General features: G+C 43.1%; 1 long non-coding RNA gene across 1 annotated transcript in view; it reads left to right on the forward strand.

Moving 5' to 3' along the window:
• Positions 1-7,311, forward strand: part of LOC128849009 (uncharacterized) — a 43,638-nt gene extending 36,327 nt beyond the window's left edge. The window contains exon 2 of the long non-coding RNA XR_008447145.1: positions 6,316-7,311. This is a non-coding gene — a long non-coding RNA (uncharacterized LOC128849009). The remainder of the gene's footprint in view (positions 1-6,315) is intronic.
• The last annotated feature ends 3,187 nt before the right edge of the window (positions 7,312-10,498 follow it).

The raw sequence follows: 10,498 nt of genomic DNA on the forward strand, positions 1-10,498 counted from the left end.
TATATTTTAACATGACGGGCAAAACCCTAAATCTGCCTGGTGGTAGATTCATGAAACGTTTGACAAGAGAGAGGCTACAGCAACAATTAACCTGTGTGATCAGCACCTGGACTGAGCACCCAGGTTAGCCTTGCTTGGGGGCAAGCATCCTCACAGCAAAGCATTACCTATATTACTGTGTCGTCATTGTTTCTGAACTTGCCCATTTGTGTCTGAGGGCATATCCCATGTTTTTTTGTACTGAGATGCTCTAAGATCCTTTCCCAGTCAATTATGAGAGAACTTGTCTGTACTTCGGAAGTGGGGAATTGTGGGAAGGGCAATGGAGGACTATCAGCAACTGAGTAATTTAACCTGCATCCTCATTACAAAGTGGGTGGGTTCCAGACCAAGTTAAAGTAGAACCTGGGTTCTAACCCCCACCCAGATCAGCTGAAAAGTAGCTGCAGCCAGATGGTAGTTCTATTGCCACTCCATGACCTGGGGGTAAGGAGGATTCTCTCTCTCTCTTTTTTTTTTTTTTCCAAAAGTTTAGAAGCCTGGCCCAAAACAATTCTTTATTTTGATTTTGCTACTAGGAAAAGAATATAATATAAAAACAATTTCATTTCTTGTACGTTTTTACATATAAAAGAAGGCACCTGATTTGTACACTTTGTCTATGTGAGCTTGTCTTACAATGTTTCAATATAAATAGTGGAAAATCAGAAGATAATAAGCATAATTCCATCTAGAGTCTGCAGCTTCAACATGTGTAAGAAACCCATCCCAAATCATTATTCCTAGGCACATCTAATAGATTATTCTACAACGGTGGCATGGGTAGTGGGTGAACCGCTGGCTTGGGGAGGGTAGCCCTCCAGCCCCGTCCCTCCCACCCGAGGCCCTGCCCCTTCTGCAGGCCAGCCCGCCCTCCACTGTGGCTGCTGCCTCCTGCCCCAGGCTAGCGCCCCCAGATCCCCTCCCTCTCCAGCTCCAGAGTGCCAGGAGGCTGGGCAGTGTGGCCCCAGCCCTCCCCCCCCCCCCCGAGTGCCGAGTGGCCAGTCAGTGTGGCCCCAGTGCCAGCCCCAGCTGGGACCATGATGGCACAGAGGAAGAGCCACCTGCAGAGCAGGAAGTAGGAGGGGGACTGGGGGCGGAGTGTGGGCAGGGCCACACCTGGCTGTTTGGGGAGGCTCAGCCTCCCCCAGCCTATGATATCCACCACCCATGAACAGTGGAGCTCTACAGAGCTGCACACACAATTGTAGTACATGCTGCAGAATGCAAGTGTGCAGATGCTTACAAAGTTGTTTGGACCAAGGTCTGTACATCTGGATCAATATTTTGGGTGGCCCCGTTTATTTCCAGCCACTTTGCAACACATAGGTAGCCACTACAACTCAATTATAGATTCCAAGGCCGGAAGAGACCATTGTGATCATCTAGTCTGACCTCCAGCATAACACAGGCTATCAAAGTTTTCCAATGTAATTCCTAGAGCAGATCTTTTTGAAAAACATCCAATCTTGATTTTAAAATTGTCAGTGATGGAGAATCCATCACGACCCTTCTTACATTGTTGCAATGATTAATGACTCTCGCTGTAAAAATTTTGCACCTTATTTCCACTTTGAATTTGTCTAGCTTCAATTTTCAGCCATTGGATCAGGTTATACCTTTCTCTGCTACACTGAAGAGTGCATTCACTCCTTAACTGTCTTTGTTAAGCTAAATAGATAAGAGTCAAGAAATTGAATGACTATGAGGCAGGTTCACTAATCTTTTAATCATTTTTGTAGTTCTTCTCTAAACCTTGTCCAATTTTTCAAAATCCTTCTTGAATTTTGAGCACCAGAACTGGACACAGTTTTCCAGCAGCAGTCACAGCAGTGCCAAATATAGAGGTAAAATAACCTCTCTACTACTACTTGAGATTCCCACTTGTACATCCAAGGGTCAGATTAGTCCTTTTAGCCACAGCATCCAACTGGGAGCGCATGTTCAGCTAATTATCCACCATGACCCCCAAATCTTTTTCAGAGTCACTGCTTCCCAGGATAGTGTCTCCCATCCTGGAAGTAAGGCCTACGTTCTTTGTTCCAGGGTGTATCATTTGCACTTAGCCATATTAAACTACACATTGTTTGCTTGTGGTCTGTTTAGCAAACAATCCAGATCATTCTGTATTATCCTACTGTACTGCTTAGAGACAGGGGTTTGTGTGTGATGCTAACTGTCTGTCTGCCTTTGTCAACTCTATTCTCATTTAAGTTCCTTTAACACTGCAATATTCATTTTTCAGTGCTGTAATTAGGCCTTTCTGTGATAGCCCAGCTCAAGATATATCTACACTATGGAGACTATATTGCCATAGCTGTGTCGCCATAGGTATGCTGGCATAACCCTGTACTGTAGACACAGCCTCCACTGATGGCAGGGGTTTGTCTGTTGGTGTAGGAACACCACCGCCCTGAGAGATGATAGCTATGTTGATAGAAGTATTCTCCTATCAACATAGCTGCATCTACACCGGGGATTAGGTTGGCATAGATACATCAGCCTGGGATGTGATTTGTTTACCTAATTTTAAAGTATAAATAAAGCCTCAGATAGTTATTCAAGGAACACGGTTATTTTCATATCTTCACCCCTTTTGTTACAGTATTAAAAACTAGTACAATACCTACCTGCCTCTCTTACCCTTACTTGTCCATTCTCTTCTTTAACACTTGTTAATGAGTGTCAGGAAACCATGGAAATTCTCCCTTTAATCTTTCTTCCTTGGCTCTAAATATACACTATTATTTCCTTTCCTGATAGATTTTTCAGTGGTGGTTTGTATTATCATTTGCTAAATATATTATGTTATGCAGAGTCATAATTATAGCCCATATCCCACCTCTAACTTTCATCCAGGAAAGATCAGCATATTTGTACCTCCAACTTGCAGCTCCAGAGGTAGAGACATCCGTGCAATTAAAATGTAAATTTTATGGACCTGCTATTCCTCTCACACCAATTTTACACTAGGTGTGTTTTTTAGTAGAGTTACTCCTGATTTGCACTAGTTAGTTTCAACACCTTAGTGGTTTGTCAGGAGACCATAATTCCAGGGATACATTTTGTGCTATATGAAAGATGGAGGATGAAAACTATAATAGTTTATAATAAATAAAATGCAGAACATACTGTCAAAAATCAAGTAAAAAGTGTCGTTGGTTTCAGTAGAACTGTGTGAGTCACATAAATTAATCTGTTGAATGCCTTGAGTTATACAGCTTTTATTCAACAAAGGGGAGCAGGCCGAGGTATATTCTGCCCACAAAGATTTAGGCTAGCTTCTAAAGTTTGAAAGTCATTTCGACTAAGGATTTCCCACTCTCATTAAGAAACACTCTAGAAATATGTGAGGAAACCCTTTCTGAAGCAAGATTTTCTTTTAATAATTTGTAGGTTATTGTACAGCTGCTCAGACATACAAGGAATTAATTGCACAGTGTGCTATTTCACATCCATATGGGGTCTGTGGGCCAAGTCCGCCTCTGTGGCTGAGGCCTGGACTCCACTTAAAAGTTTTGCTGGCATAGCAATGTCAGTTAGGGTTGTGAAAAAAAATCACACCCTTAACTGACAGAACTATGCCAGCAAAAACTTTAGAGTTGATGTTCAGGAAAATGGTATAAGCTACAGTGGCAAAAGAACTCTTTTTCTGATATAAGCAGTATCTCTACTAGGAAGGTTTGCCAGTATAGCTCTATTGACAAACCCTTTCTAATGTAGGCACGGCCTGAGCTGAGTTTGGTGCAGGGACCAAGCTGGGAGAGAGCTTTACGCCACCTGTTTTCATCTTCTATATTGGTGCAGCCTGAGGGCTGCCCTAATTTGTGCTCAGCTGTCCATGCCCCCCTATGGGTTTTTGTGGTAGGTAGGAATAGCTGTGGAATAGGAATACCCTGGACATGTTCTCTTTTCCCCCAGCATGGCTTCTCATGGGGGCTAGAGTGGCGGTGGTGTGGCGCCACCTACTCCAACTGTATGACTGTTTGGACTCCTCCTATCCTGGAGGGGGGCAATCTGGCTGGTTTATGACTAGGGCCAGCTGGAATATTTTTGGCTGAAATATTTTGTTGAAGAATAAAGGACGGCTTGTTTGACTAAAACAAAAATTTTCAGGGAAAATTGTCAGTTTGGTTGAATATTTCCAGTTTTTAATTGGAAAAAAAAAGTGTCCCCCCCACCCCCCCACACACATGATCCTCACTCCCTTTATCTCCCAAAGGAAAAAGGCAGAGAAAGGGAAAAGCCAAAAACAGACTTTTTTTCATTGGGGGTGGGGTATATATAATGCTATTTGACCAGCTCTGCTACAACCCTTTGACACCATGATTTGGGCTCCCTCTTTCTTACAAATGTGTCTCAAAGTAGGAAAAATTTTCAGTAGTCCTAAGTATTTCTAAGGCACCCATCATATCTGAGCATTAACACAACAATTAAGGTATGTCCATGGGATTTGGTGAGACTGCATTTAGAGCAGAATCCATTTACATCACCAAAAGCTAAGAGGAGAAAAAAATAAATGGACTATAAAGTAAAATATATAGGTGTTTATTTTGCTTACTTGATCATCTCATATTTATCCACTCAGAAGCTGTTGCCTGGAGAGGGTGTGTCTGTGTGTGTGAAGTTAAGTTAAGTTTCCTTTTGGGGTGGGGAGGATTTTGTTCACAAGTTCCCTTAGGATTGTGTTATATTTTAATGCACATGCCTAGGGGTTGCAATAGGTGTCAAATGGAAATAGCTAAGGGGGCATTTTTTAAATGAAACCGGTTATTGTTGCCATTTGAATGGTTTAGAGAACGTAGATAGACCACAAAGTCTGTTTAAATGAAGTTGTCTGTGCTGCAGAGGTTGCATCAGGGCCAATGCACTGTAAGGGAGACACCAGTTCTCTTTGCTTCAGCAAATGCAACTCATTTAAACAGCTTTAGGTCTTGCCCAATCACAGGAGTAGTGCTGATTGGGCAATCACTGGCTAGTAATTTGGTATAGCTCACCAGTTCTGATCCCCAAGTCTAGACAAGGCTTTCTGTGTTCTTTTTATTAGGCATTGAGTGCTTTAATTTAACAACTAAATTATTTCTATTTAAACATTGCATAAGGCATCACTGAGAACCTGCTGTGAGCTGCAGTCTACCACGGGTCTGTTCTGCATCCAGCAGTGCAGAGCTCCGCATTCCAAAATGGAGAAAGACCTTTGGTCTCTTCAGCTGCTCCCTGCATCTTTGTGTAACCATAGCACCCAGTCCAATTTGATTGCAAAATACTCGGGGAGATTAGAGAGATTGCAAAAACAGAAAACGCAGTAATAACGGGGGATTTCAACTATCCCTATATTGACTGGGTACATGTCACCTCAGGATAAGATGCATAGATATAATTTCTAGACACTTTGAATGGCTGCTTCTTGAAGCAGCTAGTTCTGGAACGCAGAAGGGGAGAGGCAATTCTTGATTTTGTCCTAAGTGGCTCCCCAGATGTGTTCCAAGAGGTGAATATAGCTGAATTGCTTGGTAATAGCAACGATAATGCAATTAAATTAAACATTCTTGTAGGGAGGGAAATACCAAAAAAATCCACTACGGTAGCATTTAACTTCAAAAAGGGGAACTACACAAAAATGAGAGAGCTAGTTAAATGAACATTAAAAGGAACAGACTCGAGCAAAATGGCTGCAAGCTGCATGGAAACTTTTATAAAACACCATAATAGAGACTCCAACTAAATGTTTCCCTCCCTACACACACACAAAAAAGTAAGAAGACTGGGAAAAAAATGCCACGCCGGCTAACTAGCAGAGTAAAAGAAGTGGTTATAGGCAAAAAGGCATCAATTGGAAGTCAAATATTACTGAGGCTAGGTCTACACTAAGGGGGGGGGGGTCGATTTAAGATACGCAAATTCAGCTACGCGAATAGCGTAGCTGAATTCGGCGTATCCTATTTGACTTACCCCGCTGTGAGGACGGCAGCAAATCGACCGCCGCGGCTCCCCCATCGACGGCGCTTACTCCTCCTGACGAGGTGGGAGTAAGAGTGTCGATTTGGGGATCGATTTATCCGTCTAGATGAGATGTAATAAATCGATCCCTGAGAGATCGATTTCTACCCGCTGATCTGGGCGGGTAGTGTAGACTAGCCCTGAGGTAAATAGAAAGGAGTGTAAACTCTAGCAAGTCAAGTATAAAAGTATAATTAGACAGGCCAACAAAGAATTTGAAGACCTACTAGCAAAAGACAGAAAAACTAATAACAAAAATGTTTTTATATTCATCAGAAGCAGGAAGCCTGCCAAACAATCAGTGGGACCACTGGACAATCGAGGTGCTACGGGAGCACTCCATGAAGACAAGAGAAGCTAAAGGAATTCTTTGCTATTGGCCAAGATGATCAAGGATGCAACCCCAGGCTCTGGGTGTCCTTAAGCCTCTGACTGCCAGAAGCTGGGACTGGACAACAGGGTATGGATCACTCCATAAGTGTAAACAAGGCTGTAGTGATAAAAACCAATAGTGACCAAAGATTTAACATATAAGCAAATTAAAAATTGGCCCAAGCTTAAAGTGCCCATACTACTAAGGTTAAAAACTGGGACATTTTGGAGGCAAACACTTGCTACTCATGGTGGCTGCTGCCTGTTTTGGCTCAACAGTGACACTGCCATGTGTCTCAGAATGGAGGGATTTTTCCAGTCCCATGGTATTCTGAATGAGTTTATCATCCTACTCTGAAAAATGTTTTAGTTATTGAAAAATCCCCCCTTTCATTGAAATGAAAAGCCAAGGCATGAAAGAAGTTCCTGGGACACCAGGACATAACATGGAAAACCAGGACTGTGGCAGTAAAATCAAGCCCTAGGGTTACTTTACCCTAGCTGTCCAATTCAGATGTACGTTTGGATCGAGAAACACAACCCCTGCCCCCAACATGTGGGTGCCTTTCTCTGAAGTTTTGTTCAGTTTGTTATGGAGATAAGGCCCAGATGCTAAATTCGGATCCAGATTCTGAATCCAACATCCTCTTCCCAAAGTTAAGGGGTGTTCATGGGCTCAGTTTTGGATTGGGTTCATCTCTGCTTTTGCGTACATATACGGTGTGTGCATGTAAACAGCAGGACCTTGACTGAGCAGCCTCCTTCCCCGGATTATTGCTTGCATAAGGGAAGCTTATCGGCATCTAGAGTTGTGTGCAACTGGTCCTTTTATATGCTGTTTTTTCCCCAAATCCACTTAATTAGAAAGAGCCTCCAAAATAAATAAATATATAAACAATCCAGGTTTGTTGTTTGAACTAGCTCGTACAAAACAGCCAGTGAGCAGCACTGATAAGGAGGAGCTCAGTTGCATTTTCCAACAACAGACATCTCCCCTAATGCAAGCCACACTTCTTTTGGCCAAGTGCAATGGGTATTCTCCAGAATGGATATGAAAAGTAATAAGAAACTTTATGATTTAGTGATGACCCTCCCCGTGTCTGCTTTGAACAGACCTATGTCTGTTGTCAGGAGCCGGGCTGTTTTCAGCCATCAAAGCGTTTAGCCGAGTTTACAGTCTGTTGTTTACACTACTCTCCTGTACTATATTTTTCTGAATACAGTTTAACTATTACACTGCCCCTGTGATGAGTATTCTTTTCATTTGGGGCGGCAGCAGCAGACGCTCAGGAGAAAAGCCTTGGAGCATTGTTTTTGGACACATACGTACACAAGTTATTAGAACACAAGATCAAAGGAGGTGTCCCACTGTCTTCCTTTCAATGCTTCCATTGTGTTTGTATGCTGAAGCCTGCTAGAGAGTTAGAACCGGAGAGGGGGGAGAGAGAGAAAAAAAAACCCTTTGCACAAAGGTACTTGTCACTGAGAGAAGCCCATAAAAGATGATGTGAGAAAAGACACCAGGTGGAGTATAAACCACCCTTATTGTTAAGAAATGCAAATAAAAATCCTCTTCTATATTAAAACTTTCTCACTTGTCATCTCTTAGATGCTAAGGGAAAAAGACTCTGATTATTGAAGTCATGGCATTATTTTTTATTTCACCTCCTTTTTTTTTTTATGTGAAGCACACTGTACACGATGTTGACTTAAGTTATTTTTCTACTTTCTCAGCACATTATAATAGTAGTTAGTAAATTTCATCTCAGCAAAATACTCTCCAGAAAAAAACTTAAGGAGAAATGCTTTAAAAGAGCTCAAGAGTTGGTCTTTTTACACAATATGTCATAGGGGTGGGATGTACTGCAAGTTCAGATTATTTAGACTGGAACCTCTTGGCCCATGTTTACACCAGGGAAACTTTTACAAAAGGATCCCCACTAGTTCTATCACAGTCCTTGAGTTCCTGCTGGTGGAACACAGAGCCCTTCCATGAAGCAGACCTGCATATGACCCCTTTAGGATAGCACCTCATATTATCTGCATCAGAGGCTGTACCCACACCGAGCACCTAGCCAGGCCCTGTGCACAGTCTGTCTTGCGGAAGGGACTCTGCCAAAGCTGTTGTCTTCTTGCTGAGCTCAGCCTGGCTTTTGCCCATGAGAACATGGTAGTCCGCAATATGTCGAGTTCTAACCATGGACTGGTAAACCCTTCAGGCAAGGAAATCCCCTTGTCAACATTCAGAGTTTTGGTGCTCAGTGTCCTGTAATTGGCCAGTCTTCCCTCTGGCTGTGGCGACCTCCACCATTTGGCCCTTGTGTTGGAGATGGGATATATAGTTGATGGTGTCTTCAGAGAGAAGACTTTTGCTTGGCCATCTTCATGACAGGGAGAGTGTTGTGAGATGTCATGCCACCTTTACCAGGTGATCCAAGATAGGCGTCAAGGGGTTTATAGGGATTGGACAGGAATTCCAGGACCCATGAGATTCCTGAGCCAGGGCCTACTAAAATCTGCTGAGTTAGCCAGTTACTTAAAAAATGGTGGGAACATTAGATCCAAACACAGTCTCTAGACTGCTGCTTCTCTGGAATAGAGAGATGTTTGGTACCAGAAGAGTCCTGTGGCCCATCTGTGTCCAAACAGCATTCTTTGTCTCCCTTATCACCATCTTGCTATCTCTCAGCTTACTGCATATGGTGGGCTGAGTGATGACATCTGCACTGGGGCTGCACCAAGTCCTCCAAGCAAAGAGATACAGGAGGATACCAGTGTCGAGGCCAATGCCCCATGAGCCTAAACAGCTTTATCTCAAAGAAAGCACTCCAAATGCACCAAGAGTTTTGATTACCTCAGACCTGCCTCCAGGACAGGCATGACTGAAGATAGCTCTTCACATTTGGGATAGCCCTAGAAAAAATCAGGATCAATCTGGCAAGGTCACAGAACTCACACCGCCATGAGCGCTTTCTGGATGCATCTCCCTGAATCTGAATGTGAATGTGCTCATCTGTGATAGACATCTTTTTGCTGCACAAACACTGTTTGAAGTCACTGACCAGTCTTCCTTCCTTGGCCAGGGAGCTCATAGGGGTCACCAAAATAAATTAAATAGTTTTAAGAGACCTGGCTTCTGTGGCGCTGTGGTCAAGAGGAAGCTGACTGGAGGTGGAGGTGTTAAGTGCTGTGTGATCACCTCTGCTGTGAGAGTGGGGCTGCTCCAAATCCTTCTGACTACCACTACAGCTCTTGGGAACGACAAACCCTTTAGCACTTGGGGAATTCTATTTGTCTTATGCTGTGGAGCTGAGAGTCAGGAATGAGTGTCCTGCTCAGGTGGCATCTTTAGAGATGTAAACATGATTTCTTCCTTATACGGCACAACCACCTTCGCTGAAACTGGTTGCGGCTCACCTTACACACGTGGATTTGATGGCGGAAGAGGGCACAATTTACACTTTTCTGTCTGGGAGGAATACCTGGAGCGTCTCCTTCCCTTATGTCCTTCCCCCCCTGCTCCAAACTTGAGATTTGGGCCCTGGATCTCTGCCGAAGCAGCCAGTAAAGAAACCATTTTAGCGAGAGTGTTCATGATGTGGACACCTATCCACTAGGGCCAAGCCTGAGACCAGAACTGGACTAGCCTTTAATAAGGGGGAGGTTTAAAAAAGAAATGAGGAAGCAAGACAAAAGTGAGGAAATCTAAAATCCACAGACTCATTATGGAGGCTAGTTGACATAGTCATAGAAGACATGCATAACTCAAACCAAAAAAGGAAGTGTGAAGATACGGGGGGGAAAACCAATATGGTTAAATAGCACAGTTCAAGAGATTATTCAAGTCAACTATATGTATCCTTCAATGAAAATCCAACTCTAGTGATAGAAAGGCACATGAACCAAGGCAGATAAAATGATGAATGGAAATGAGGAGGGCTAGGAATTCAAAGTACAAATACACAAAGACATAAAGTCAAATAACAAGAAATTGGTAAAATATATCAGCAGGAGGAAGTCTGTGAGAGAATTGGAGAGCTGACTGCACAAGCAGGTGATAAAGGGGCAATTAAGGAGGATAAGGACA

Source organism: Malaclemys terrapin, chromosome 14 (assembly GCF_027887155.1).
Source record: "Malaclemys terrapin pileata isolate rMalTer1 chromosome 14, rMalTer1.hap1, whole genome shotgun sequence".
NCBI classification, from domain to species: domain Eukaryota; kingdom Metazoa; phylum Chordata; order Testudines; family Emydidae; genus Malaclemys; species Malaclemys terrapin.